This window comes from Coregonus lavaretus, assembly GCF_964263955.1.
Source record: "Coregonus lavaretus genome assembly, contig: HAP1_SCAFFOLD_4377, whole genome shotgun sequence".
Classification (NCBI taxonomy): domain Eukaryota; kingdom Metazoa; phylum Chordata; class Actinopteri; order Salmoniformes; family Salmonidae; genus Coregonus; species Coregonus lavaretus.
Genome location: NW_028161414.1, coordinates 6,593 through 17,658, shown reverse-complemented (window position 1 = coordinate 17,658; position 11,066 = coordinate 6,593).

Genomic DNA, 11,066 nt, shown 5'->3' with positions numbered 1-11,066 from the left:
AAACCTCTCCATCAGCTGTGTTGCCTCGTCGAACATGGGCCACTGGGCATTGGACAGGTGCCAGTCAGTGTAGTGTGTCATAGTGAATCCTGATGCTTCCTCTGTAGAGGGTTTGGGCTCTGGCTGTTTATTGCTCTCTGTAGTGGCTCTGGCTTCTGCCTGTCCTCTTGAGAGCTTCTGTCCCTGCTTGGTGGTGATAGGGCCTCGATATCGGCTTAGGGCTGGTGTTGGTGTGAGGGGTCGTGGTGGTGCTGAAGCTGGTGTTGGTGTGAGGGGTCGTGGTGGTGCTGAAGCTGGTGTTGGTGTGAGAGGTTGAGCTGGAGCTCGAGGTGAAGCTCTGAGTAGCTCTGTAGAGAGCTGGTTCTCTCTGCTGCCGTCTTCTGGCTGAGCCCTGGACCTGTCCTCTCTGCTGCCGTCTGCTGGCTGAGCCCTGGACCTGTCCTCTCTGCTGCCCTCTGCTGGCTGAGCCCTGGACCTGTCCTCTCTGCTGCCCTCTGCTGGCTGAGCCCTGGACCTGTCCTCTCTGCTGCCCTCTGCTGGCTGAGCCCTGGACCTGTCCTCTCTGCTGCCCTCTGCTGGCTGAGCCCTGGACCTGTCCTCTCTGCTGCCCTCTGCTGGCTGAGCCCTGGACCTGTCCTCTCTCATCTGCTTCAGCCTCAGTCTGGCAGCCTGGAAACGCCCGCACACAGAGTAGGGAGAGAAGGTGAGCCGGCTGCTGCTTCCTGTTCCCGCTGGTTTACCGGTGCCGCTCGTGGTGCCACCACTCGGGGTGCTACCAGCCCCCTGAGCCTCAGGGGCTGCTTTAGTCTGAGCCTGAGGTTGGGTTTTAGACGGTTTCTCTTTCTGGGTTTGTGCTGAAGATGTGGTAGTCCCCAGAGAAAAGGAGAAGTTGTTTGGGACGGGTGCTGCTAAAGTTCCAGGTGGTTTGTCTGGTTTGCTAGCAGGCTCTGGGTTGTTTTGTGGCTGGCATGCTGGCTGTATTGTCTGGGCAGCAGTGTTGAAGTCATCGTCTGACTTTGAGGTCTTGCCTTTCTGGGCCTTGGCCTCTCTGTGAGCAGGCTTAAGGTGTGGAACCACTCCGTTCAGAGCTGCCCTGACTGCAGCCTGCCTCAGGGGGGTGGGAGCGGGAGGCAGACTCTCCTGCTTCTTCACATACTCCATCCTGAGGAGGGAGGGGATTGGGGAACATGACAACCTGACTGACCCCTATACACAAACTACACCAAAAATGCACTTATGTAGTAGTAAAAAATATGTATTAAAACCATTTTTATCAGGGGTCTAAAGTACTTAAGTAAAAATACTTTAAAGTACTACTTAAGTCGTTTTTGTGGTTATCTGTACATTACTATTTATATTTTTGACTACTTTTACTTCATTACATTGCTAAATAAAATAATGTACTTTTTACTCCATACATATTCCCTGACTCCCAAAAGTACTCGTTCCATTTTCAATTCTTAGCAAGACAGGAAAATGGTCCAATTCCCACACTTATCAAGAGAACAACACAATGCTAACTAGCGAACGTTAGCTGGGTCATTCCTACAATGCAATGCCTTTTCTGGCCCCAGGAAATATCAGTTCTAATGTCGTGAAAATGTGGATTCCAAAAGGTTTAAAATATAACGTCAGGTGTCCTTTACCGTAACAACACCAAAAGATGGATCCTGAAAGTGAATTTTAAACACTTTTTGTAGGTGTTTATGCCATGTCCCCAGTGTGTCCCTGATATCACTTTCCACCCTGTTAGTGGACCAGCTCAGCTGGTAGAGCACAGCGCTTGTAACGCCAAGGTAGTGGGTTCGATCCCCGGGACCACCCATACACAAAAATGTATGCACGCATGACTGTAAGTTGCTTTGGATAAAAGCGTCTGCTAAATGGCATATTATATTATAGTTTGTTGTAATTCTCCATTTAAGAAAACAACCCCTTACTACAATGACACCACATTCAGGAAGTGTCATAATTTATTTGGTGGGAAAACTGGTGCAAAGCTAAATAAATATAAACACTCAGTTTGATCTATTTGTAAATGTTTCATGTTAGGCTAAATTATAGAGAATAAACATGTTAAAATGTGTTTGATAGAGAAGTTAAAATCCTGTTCAAGTGTTCACCAATATGCTAGCTCAATCTTGCTTACTCAGAGCTATGGCCAAGTTAGGCTCAAAATCAAATGTCAACCCTGTTAGGTTCCACCCTGTTAGGATTATGCACCTAACAAATTGGAAAATGCACCCAAAAATGTTGTATGTGCCCACGCACGCACGCACGCACGCACGCACAGAGTCCCGTGTAGCTCAGTTGGTAGAGCATGGCGTTTGCAACGCCAGGGTTGTGGGTTCGATTCCAACGGGGGGCCAGTATGAAAATGTATGCACTGACTAACTGTAAGTGGCTCTGGATAAGAGCGTCTGCTAAATGACTAAAATGTAAATGTAAACATCCCTGATTATCCCTACTGCCTCTGATCTGGCCGACTCACTAAACACATGCTTCATTTGTAAATTATGTCTGAGTGTTGGAGTGTGCCCCTGGCTATCTGTAAATTTAAAAAACAAGGACATTGTGCTGTCTGGTTTGCTTAATATAAGGAATTTGAAATGATTTATACTTTTACTTTTGATACTTAAGTATATTTTAGCAATTCAATTGACTTTTGATACTTAAGTATATTTAAAACCAAATACTTTTAGACTTTCATTCAAGTAGTATTTTACTGGGTGTCTCAGTTTTACTTGAGTCATTTTCTATGAAGGAATCTTTACTTTACTCAAGTATGATAGATGGGTAATTGTTCCACCACTGATTTTTATACCCCACCCATCTTCAGTCTCGTGGTCAAATCACATAATGTACTAGGAATCTCGAAAACCAAGCAGACAGACAGACAGATAGATAGACAGAGGGACATACAGACCAGTGGAGGCTGCTGAGGGGAGGACGGCTCATAATAATGGCTGGAACGGAGCAAATGGAATGGCATCAAACACCTGGAAACCATGTTTGATGTATTTGATACCGTACCACTGATTCCGCTCCAACCATTACCACGAGTCTGTCCTCCCCAATTAATAATAATAATAATAATAATATGCCATTTAGTAGACGCTTATACATATACATTTTTACGTTTGGGTGGTCCCGGGGATCGATTAAGGTTCCACCAACCTCCTGTGAGACAGACAGATAGACAGAGGGACAGACAGACAGCTAGACAGACAGATATACAGAGGGACAGACAGACAGCTAGACAGACAGATAGACAGACAGATAGACAGAGGGACAGACAGACAGCTAGACAGACAGATAGACAGAGGGACAGACAGACAGCTAGACAGACAGATAGACAGACAGACAGCTAGACAGACAGATAGACAGAGGGACAGACAGACAGCTAGACAGACAGATATACAGAGGGACAGACAGACAGCTAGACAGACAGATAGACAGAAGGACAGACATACAGCTAGACAGACAGATATACAGACAGAGAGACAGATGGAGGGACACCTATGTGAGAATGCTGTTCATTGAATACAGCTCAGCGTTCAACACCGTAGTGCCCACAAAGCTCATCACTAAGCTAAGAACCCTGGGACTAAACACCTCCCTCTGCAACTGGATCCTGGACTTCCTGACGGGCCGCCCCCAGGTGGTAAGGGTAGGTAACAACACATCCGCCACACTGATCCTCAACACGGGGGCCCCTCAGGGGTGCGTGCTCAGTCCCCTCCTCTACTCCTTGTTCACCCACGACTGCGTGGCCAAGCATGACTCCAACACCATCATCAAGTTTGCTGACGACACAACAGTGGTAGGCCTGATCACCGACAACAATGAGACAGCCTATAGGGAGGAGGTCAGAGACCTGGTAGTGTGATGCCAGGACAACAACCTCTCCCTCAATGTGAGCAAGACAAAGGAGCTGATCGTGGACTACAGGAAAAGGAGGGCCCAACACGCCCCCATTCACATCGACGGGGCTGTAGTGGAGCGGGTCGATAGTTTCAAGTTCCTTGTTGTCCACATCACCAACAAACTATCATGGTCCAAACACACCAAGACAGTTGTGAAGAGGGCACGACAACGCCTTTTCCCCCTCAGGAGACTGAAAAGATTTGGCATGGGTCCCCAGATCCTCAAAAAGTTATACAGCTGCACCATCGAGAGCATCCTGACCGGTTGCATCACCGCCTGGTATGGCAACTGCTCAGCATCTGATCGTAAGGCGCTACAGAGGGTAGTGCGTACAGCCCAGGTCATCACTGGGGCCAAGCTTCCTGCCATCCAGGACATCTATACCAGGCAGAGTGTCAGAGGTGTCACGCCCTGGCTCTGGGGACTATGTTATGTTGAGCCAGGGTGTGTAAGTCTATGTTTGTATATCTATGTTGGCCTGAGTGACTCCCAATCAGAGGCAACGAGTGTCAGCTGGTTGTCTCTGATTGGGAGCCATATTTAACTGTCGGTCTTTTCACTTTGTGTTTGTGGTTTCTTGTTCCGTGTTTGTTGGTTTATGTAACCAGGGACGTCACGTTTCGTTTTTGTTGTTTTGATCGTGTGATCATCTTGATAAAATAAAATGTTCGCATTCAACGCTGCGCCTTGGTCCTCCTCATTGGTAGACGATCGTGACAGAAGAAACCACCATAACAGGACCAAGCAGCGTGAAGAAGAGAGAGGATGGACTTGGGAGCAGTGGAGTAGGAGTCTCGACTGGGCCAAGCCAAGAGAAGAGGAGAGAGGTTGGACTTTGGAGCAGTGGGGTGAGAGTCTGGCGAGAACGATGGAGGCCTGGCCCACGGGGAGGAGAGACCCCCAGAAATTTTTTAGGGGGGGGCTCACGACGTCGGTGCAGCAGGAGGCCGCGATAGAGCGGTCCAGCGGGTTGGCAGAGGAGGCCGCCAGGTTACGGGAGTCACTGGTCACCAGGGGGAAGGAGGTTGTAGAGGCACGGCGAGAGGTACTGGCGTGTGTTGCCAGTCCGGTCCGGCCTGTTCCTGATCCCCACGTAGGGCCAGTGGTGTGTGTTCCCAGTACGGGCCGGCCTGTTCCTGCCACTCCCACCAAGTCTGTGGTGCGCGTCGCCAGCCCAGTCCGGCCCATCCAAGCTCCCCGCACCAAGTCAGTGGTGCGCGTCGTCAGCCCGGTCCGGCTCATTCCTGCTCCCCGCACCAAGTCTGTGGTGCGCGTCACCAGCCCTGTCCGGCCCGTTCCTGCTCTCCGCACCAAGTCTGTGGTGCGCATCGCCAGCCCAGTCCGGCCCATTCCTGCTCCCCGCACCAAGTCTGTGGTGCGTTTCGTCAGCCCTGTCCGGCCCGTTCCTGCTCTCCGCACCAAGTCGGTGGTGCGCGTCGCCAGCCCAGTCCGGCCCATCCAAGCTCCCCGCACCAAGTCAGTGGTGCGCGTCGCCAGCCCGGTCCGGCTCATTCCTGCTCCCCGCACCAAGTCAGGGGTGCGCTTCGTCAGCCCGGTCCGGCCCGTTCCTGCTCCCCGCACCAAGTCAGTGGTGTGCTTCGTCAGCCCAGTCCGGCCTGTCCCTGCTCCACGCACCAAGCCTACGGTGTGCGTCGTCAGCCTGGTAAGGCCCGTTCCTCCTCCACGCACCAAGCCAGGGGTGCGCATCGTCAGTCCAGCACAACCCGTGCCTGGGTCATGTCCGGAGCCGGATCCGCCGCCGAGGCGGAGTGCCCACCCGGTCCCTCCCCTGTTGTGGTTGTTTGGCGCGGTCGGAGTCCGCGCCTTTGGGGGGGGGGTACTGTCACGCCCTGGCTCTGGGGACTATGTTATGTTGAGCCAGGGTGTGTAAGTCTATGTTTGTATATCTATGTTGGCCTGAGTGACTCCCAATCAGAGGCAACGAGTGTCAGCTGGTTGTCTCTGATTGGGAGCCATATTTAACTGTCGGTCTTTTCACTTTGTGTTTGTGGTTTCTTGTTCCGTGTTTGTTGGTTTATGTAACCAGGGACGTCACGTTTCGTTTTTGTTGTTTTGATCGTGTGATCATCTTGATAAAATAAAATGTTCGCATTCAACGCTGCGCCTTGCTCCTCCTCATTGGTAGACGATCGTGACAAGAGGAAGGCCCACCAAAATTGTAAAAGACTCCAGCCACCCTAGTCATAGACTGTTCTCTCTGCTACCGCACGGCAAGCGGTACCGGAGTGCCAATTCTAGGTCCAAAAGGCTCCTTAACAGCTTCTACCCCCAAGCCATAAGACTGCTGAACAATTAATCAAATGGCTACCTGGACTATTTACATTGACTCCCCCCCCCACCCCTTATTTCTACACTGCTGCTACTCGCTGTTTATTATCTATGCATAGTCACTTTACCCCTACCTACATGTACAAATGACCTCACATTGACTCGGTACCGGTACCCCCTGTATATAGCCTTGTTATTGTTATTTTATTGTGTTACTTTTTATTTTATTTTACTTTCGTTTATTTAGTAAATATTTTCTTAAATCTATTTTCTTAAAACTTCATTGTTGGTTAAGGGCTTGTAAGGAAGCATTTCACGGTAAGGTCTACACGTGTAGTATTCGGCGCATGTGACAAATAAAATTTGATTTGATTTGAAAGACAGACAGATACAGAGACAGATAGATAGACAGGCAGACAGAGACAGACAGACAGACATATATACAGACAAAGGGACAGACAGACGGAGGACAAACCAGGGACTCACCTATGCTCAATCTTTTTCAGAATCTTTTTAGAGAGCACAAAGTTTGGAGGCACTTTGAGAGAACCAGAGGGTTTGTCTTTATTCTCAGTGCTGCTGGTTGTGCCCTTGTTCCTGTTGCCAGTGTCACCACTAGGGGTGCTGGTTTTCTCTGTCTCTGGAAGTCCAGCCTTCAGTTCATCATAACTAATAGGTGTTCCGTCAGGTCTCCTAACCTTAATTGGCTCTCTAAGCCTCCTCGCTGGTTTAGTAGTAGCAGTGGGTGGTGCTATGGGTTTAGTAGTAGCAGTGGGTGGTGCTATGGGTTTAGTAGTAGCAGTGGGTGGTGCTATGGGTTTAGTAGTAGCAGTGGGTGGTGCTATGGGTTTAGTAGTAGCAGTGGGTGGTGCTATGGGTTTAGTAGTAGCAGTGGGTGGTGCTATGGGTTTAGTAGTAGCAGTGGGTGGTGCTATGGGTTTAGTAGTAGCAGTGGGTGGTGCTATGGGTTTAGTAGTAGCAGTGGGTGGTGCTATGGGTTTAGTAGTAGCAGTGGGTGGTGCTATGGGTTTAGTAGTAGCAGTGGGTGGTGCTATGGGTTTAGTAGTAGCAGTGGGTGGTGCTATGGGTTTAGTAGTAGCAGTGGGTGGTGCTATGGGTTTAGTAGTAGCAGTGGGTGGTGCTATGGGTTTAGTAGTAGCAGTGGGTGGTGCTATGGGTTTAGTAGTAGCAGTGGGTGGTGCTATGGGTTTAGTAGTAGCAGTGGGTGGTGCTATGGGTTTAGTAGTAGCAGTCGGTGGTGCTATGGGTTTAGTAGTAGCAGTGGGTGGTGCTATGGGTTTAGTAGTAGCAGTGGGTGGTGCTATGGGTTTAGTAGTAGCAGTGGGTGGTGCTATGGGTTTAGTAGTAGCAGTGGGTGGTGCTATGGGTACACTCTTTCTATTCTCAGTGCTGCCGGTTGTGACCTTGTTGTTGCCAGTGTCACCACTAGGGGTGCTGGTGTTATGAGGAGACCTAAGGGAAGCCTTTTTCACTGCTTTCACTGCCACTGGTCTCTGCTGTGATGGCTGTGGGTTGGGGGCCACTGGTGCTGGTCTCTGCTGTGTTGGCTGTGGGTTGGGGGCCACTAGTGCTGGTCTCTGCTGTATTGGCTGTGGGTTGGGGGCCACTGGTGCTGGTCTCTGCTGTAATGGCTGTGGGTTAGGGGCCACTGGTGCTGGTCTCTGCTGTGATGGCTGTGGGTTGGGGGCCACTAGTGCTGGTCTCTGCTGTGTTGGCTGAGGGTTGGGGGCCACTGGTGCTGGTCTCTGCTGTGATGGCTGTGGGTTGGGGGCCACTGGTGCTGGTCTCTGCTGTATTGGCTGTGGGTTAGGGGCCACTGGTGCTGGTCTCTGCTGTAATGGCTGTGGGTTAGGGGCCACTGGTGCTGGTCTCTGCTGTGATGGCTGTGGGTTGGGGGCCACTAGTGCTGGTCTCTGCTGTATTGGCTGTGGGTTGGGGGCCACTGGTGCTGGTCTCTGCTGTATTGGCTGTGGGTTGGGGGCCACTGGTGCTGGTCTCTGCTGTATTGGCTGTGGGTTGGGGGCCACTGGTGCTGGTCTCTGCTGTGTTGGCTGAGGGTTGGGGGCCCAGGCTGCCTCCTGCGATGGGCCCTGTGGATGAGGTTTTGGTAAAGATGTGGACTGGGATGGGCGAGGGGGTCTTATAGGGGTATGCCAGGAAGGAGAGGAGGGGGTAGGAATAGCCTGCATGCTCATTGGGCTCTCTGTGGAGAGACTTGATAGAGACAGGGTCGCCTGCAGTGGGCATAGAGAAGCTTGCCCCATGTTCACAGTGAAGTCTGGGATGCCCTTGAACTGACTGGGTGGCACAGGGGATAAGAGCTTGGGGGTGGGAGAGAAAGGGGTGGAAACCTTGGTGTTGGTCTTTTCTGTCTCTTTCGGTTTTCCCTTCTCAATGTCGCCCCTCCCGAGGCTTTTCTCGGGCTGTTGCTCCTGCTCTGAGTGGCTGTTGCCCATCCTCTCTCACTTTAATTTCCTGAAAGTGAAAATAACTATTATGTCTCTGTAATATAATCAACAAATAAATCAATTGTATTTGATTAAGCCCTAAATACATCAACAGCTGTCACAAAGTGCTTTACAGATACCCAGCCTATCATCTCTCTCTAATAGACCTACAGTGCATTCAGAAAGTATTCACACCCCCTGACTTTTTCCACATTTTGTTCCGTTACGAAGTGGGATTAAAATGGATTTAATTGTAATTTGTTTCAACGATCTACACAAAATACTCTGTAAGGTCAAAGTGGAGGACAAATTCTAACATTTTTTATTTATTAATGCAAAATAAAACAATAATATATTGTTTGATTAGATAAGTATTCAACCCCCTGAGTCAATCCATTACAGCTGTGAGTCTTTCTGAGTAAGAGCTTTGCTAACCTGGATTGTACAATATTTGCCCATTATTCTTTTTTAAATTCTTCAAGCTCTGTCAAGTTGGTTGTTGATCATTGCTAGACAGCAATTTTCAAGTCTTGCCATAGATGTTCAAGCCGATTTAATTCAAAACTGTAACTAGGCCCGCCAGGAACATTCAATGTGTTGGAAAGCAGACTGAACCAGGTTTTCCTCTAGGACTTTGCCTGTGCTTAGCGCTATTCCTTTTCTTTTTATCCTAAAAACTCCCTAGTCCTTATCGATGATAAGCATACCCATAACATGATGCTGCCACCACCATGCTTGAAAATATGAAGAGTGGTACTCAGTGATGTGTTGTGTTGGATTTGCCCCAAACATAAGGCTTTGTATCAGTGGTGTAAAGTACTTAGGTAAAAATACTTTAAAGTACTACTTAAGTAGTTTTTTGGTGTATCTGTACTTTACTTTACTATTTATACTTTTGACACTTTTACTTTTACTCCACTACATTCCTAAATAAAATAATGTACTTTTTACTCCATACTTTTCCCCTGACACCCAAAAGTACTCGTTACATTTAGAATGTTTAGCAGGTGTGAGAGTTCAGTGACCAGCCGGAGGAAGATGACACGACAGCACCCTCCTCAGGGGATAGGGACTCAGTGTAAAGCCAATTAGCACACAGCTGGGCCCACTAATTACTTTGTGTCTTCCTCTATATAGGTGGGCAAGGAGGAGCTGAGGGTGGGATTGGGAGTAGAGACGGGGACCTGGGAGGCCGTCGTATTATCCTACCTCAGAGAAAGCTTCTTCGTCTGGGGCACCTTGTCTCTCTGTTAACCAAGGCAGACTATAGATAGAGAGAAGCGTTCCTCCAGTAACTATTATGTGTAGATGATAGTCTAAAGACAGGACTATAATGTGTAGATGATAGTCTAAAGACAGGAGTATAATGTGTAGACGATAGTCTAAAGACAGGAGTATAATGTGTAGATGATAGTCTAAAGACAGGACTATAATGTGTAGATGATAGTCTAAAGACAGGACTATAATGTGTAGATGATAGTCTAAAGACAGGAGTATAATGTGTAGACGATAGTCTAAAGACAGGACTATAATGTGTAGATGATAGTCTAAAGACAGGACTATAATGTGTAGATGATAGTCTAAAGACAGGACTATAATGTGTAGATGATAGTCTAAAGACAGGACTATAATGTGTAGATGATAGTCTAAAGACAGGAGTATAATGTGTAGATGATAGTCTAAAGACAGGAGTATAATGTGTAGATGATAGTCTAAAGACAGGACTATAATGTGTAGATGATAGTCTAAAGACAGGACTATAATGTGTAGATGATAGTCTAAAGACAGGACTATAATGTGTAGATGATAGTCTAAAGACAGGACTATAATGTGTAGATGATAGTCTAAAGACAGGACTATAATGTGTAGATGATAGTCTAAAGACAGGACTATAATGTGTAGATGATAGTCTAAAGACAGGACTATAATGTGTAGACGATAGTCTAAAGACAGGAGTATAATGTGTAGATGATAGTCTAAAGACAGGACTATAATGTGTAGACAATAGTCTAAAGACAGGAGTATAATGTGTAGACGATAGTCTAAAGACAGGAGTATAATGTGTAGACGATAGTCTAAAGACAGGAGTATAATGTGTAGATGATAGTCTAAAGACTATAATGTGTAGATGATAGTCTAAAGACAGGACTATAATGTGTAGACGATAGTCTAAAGACAGGAGAATAATGTGTAGATGATAGTCTAAAGACAGGAGTATAATGTGTAGATGATAGTCTAAAGACAGGACTATAATGTGTAGATGATAGTCTAAAGACAGGAGTATAATGTGTAGATGATAGTCTAAAGACAGGACTATAATGTGTAGATGATAGTCTAAAGACAGGAGTATAATGTGTAGATGATAGTCTAAAGACAGGAGTA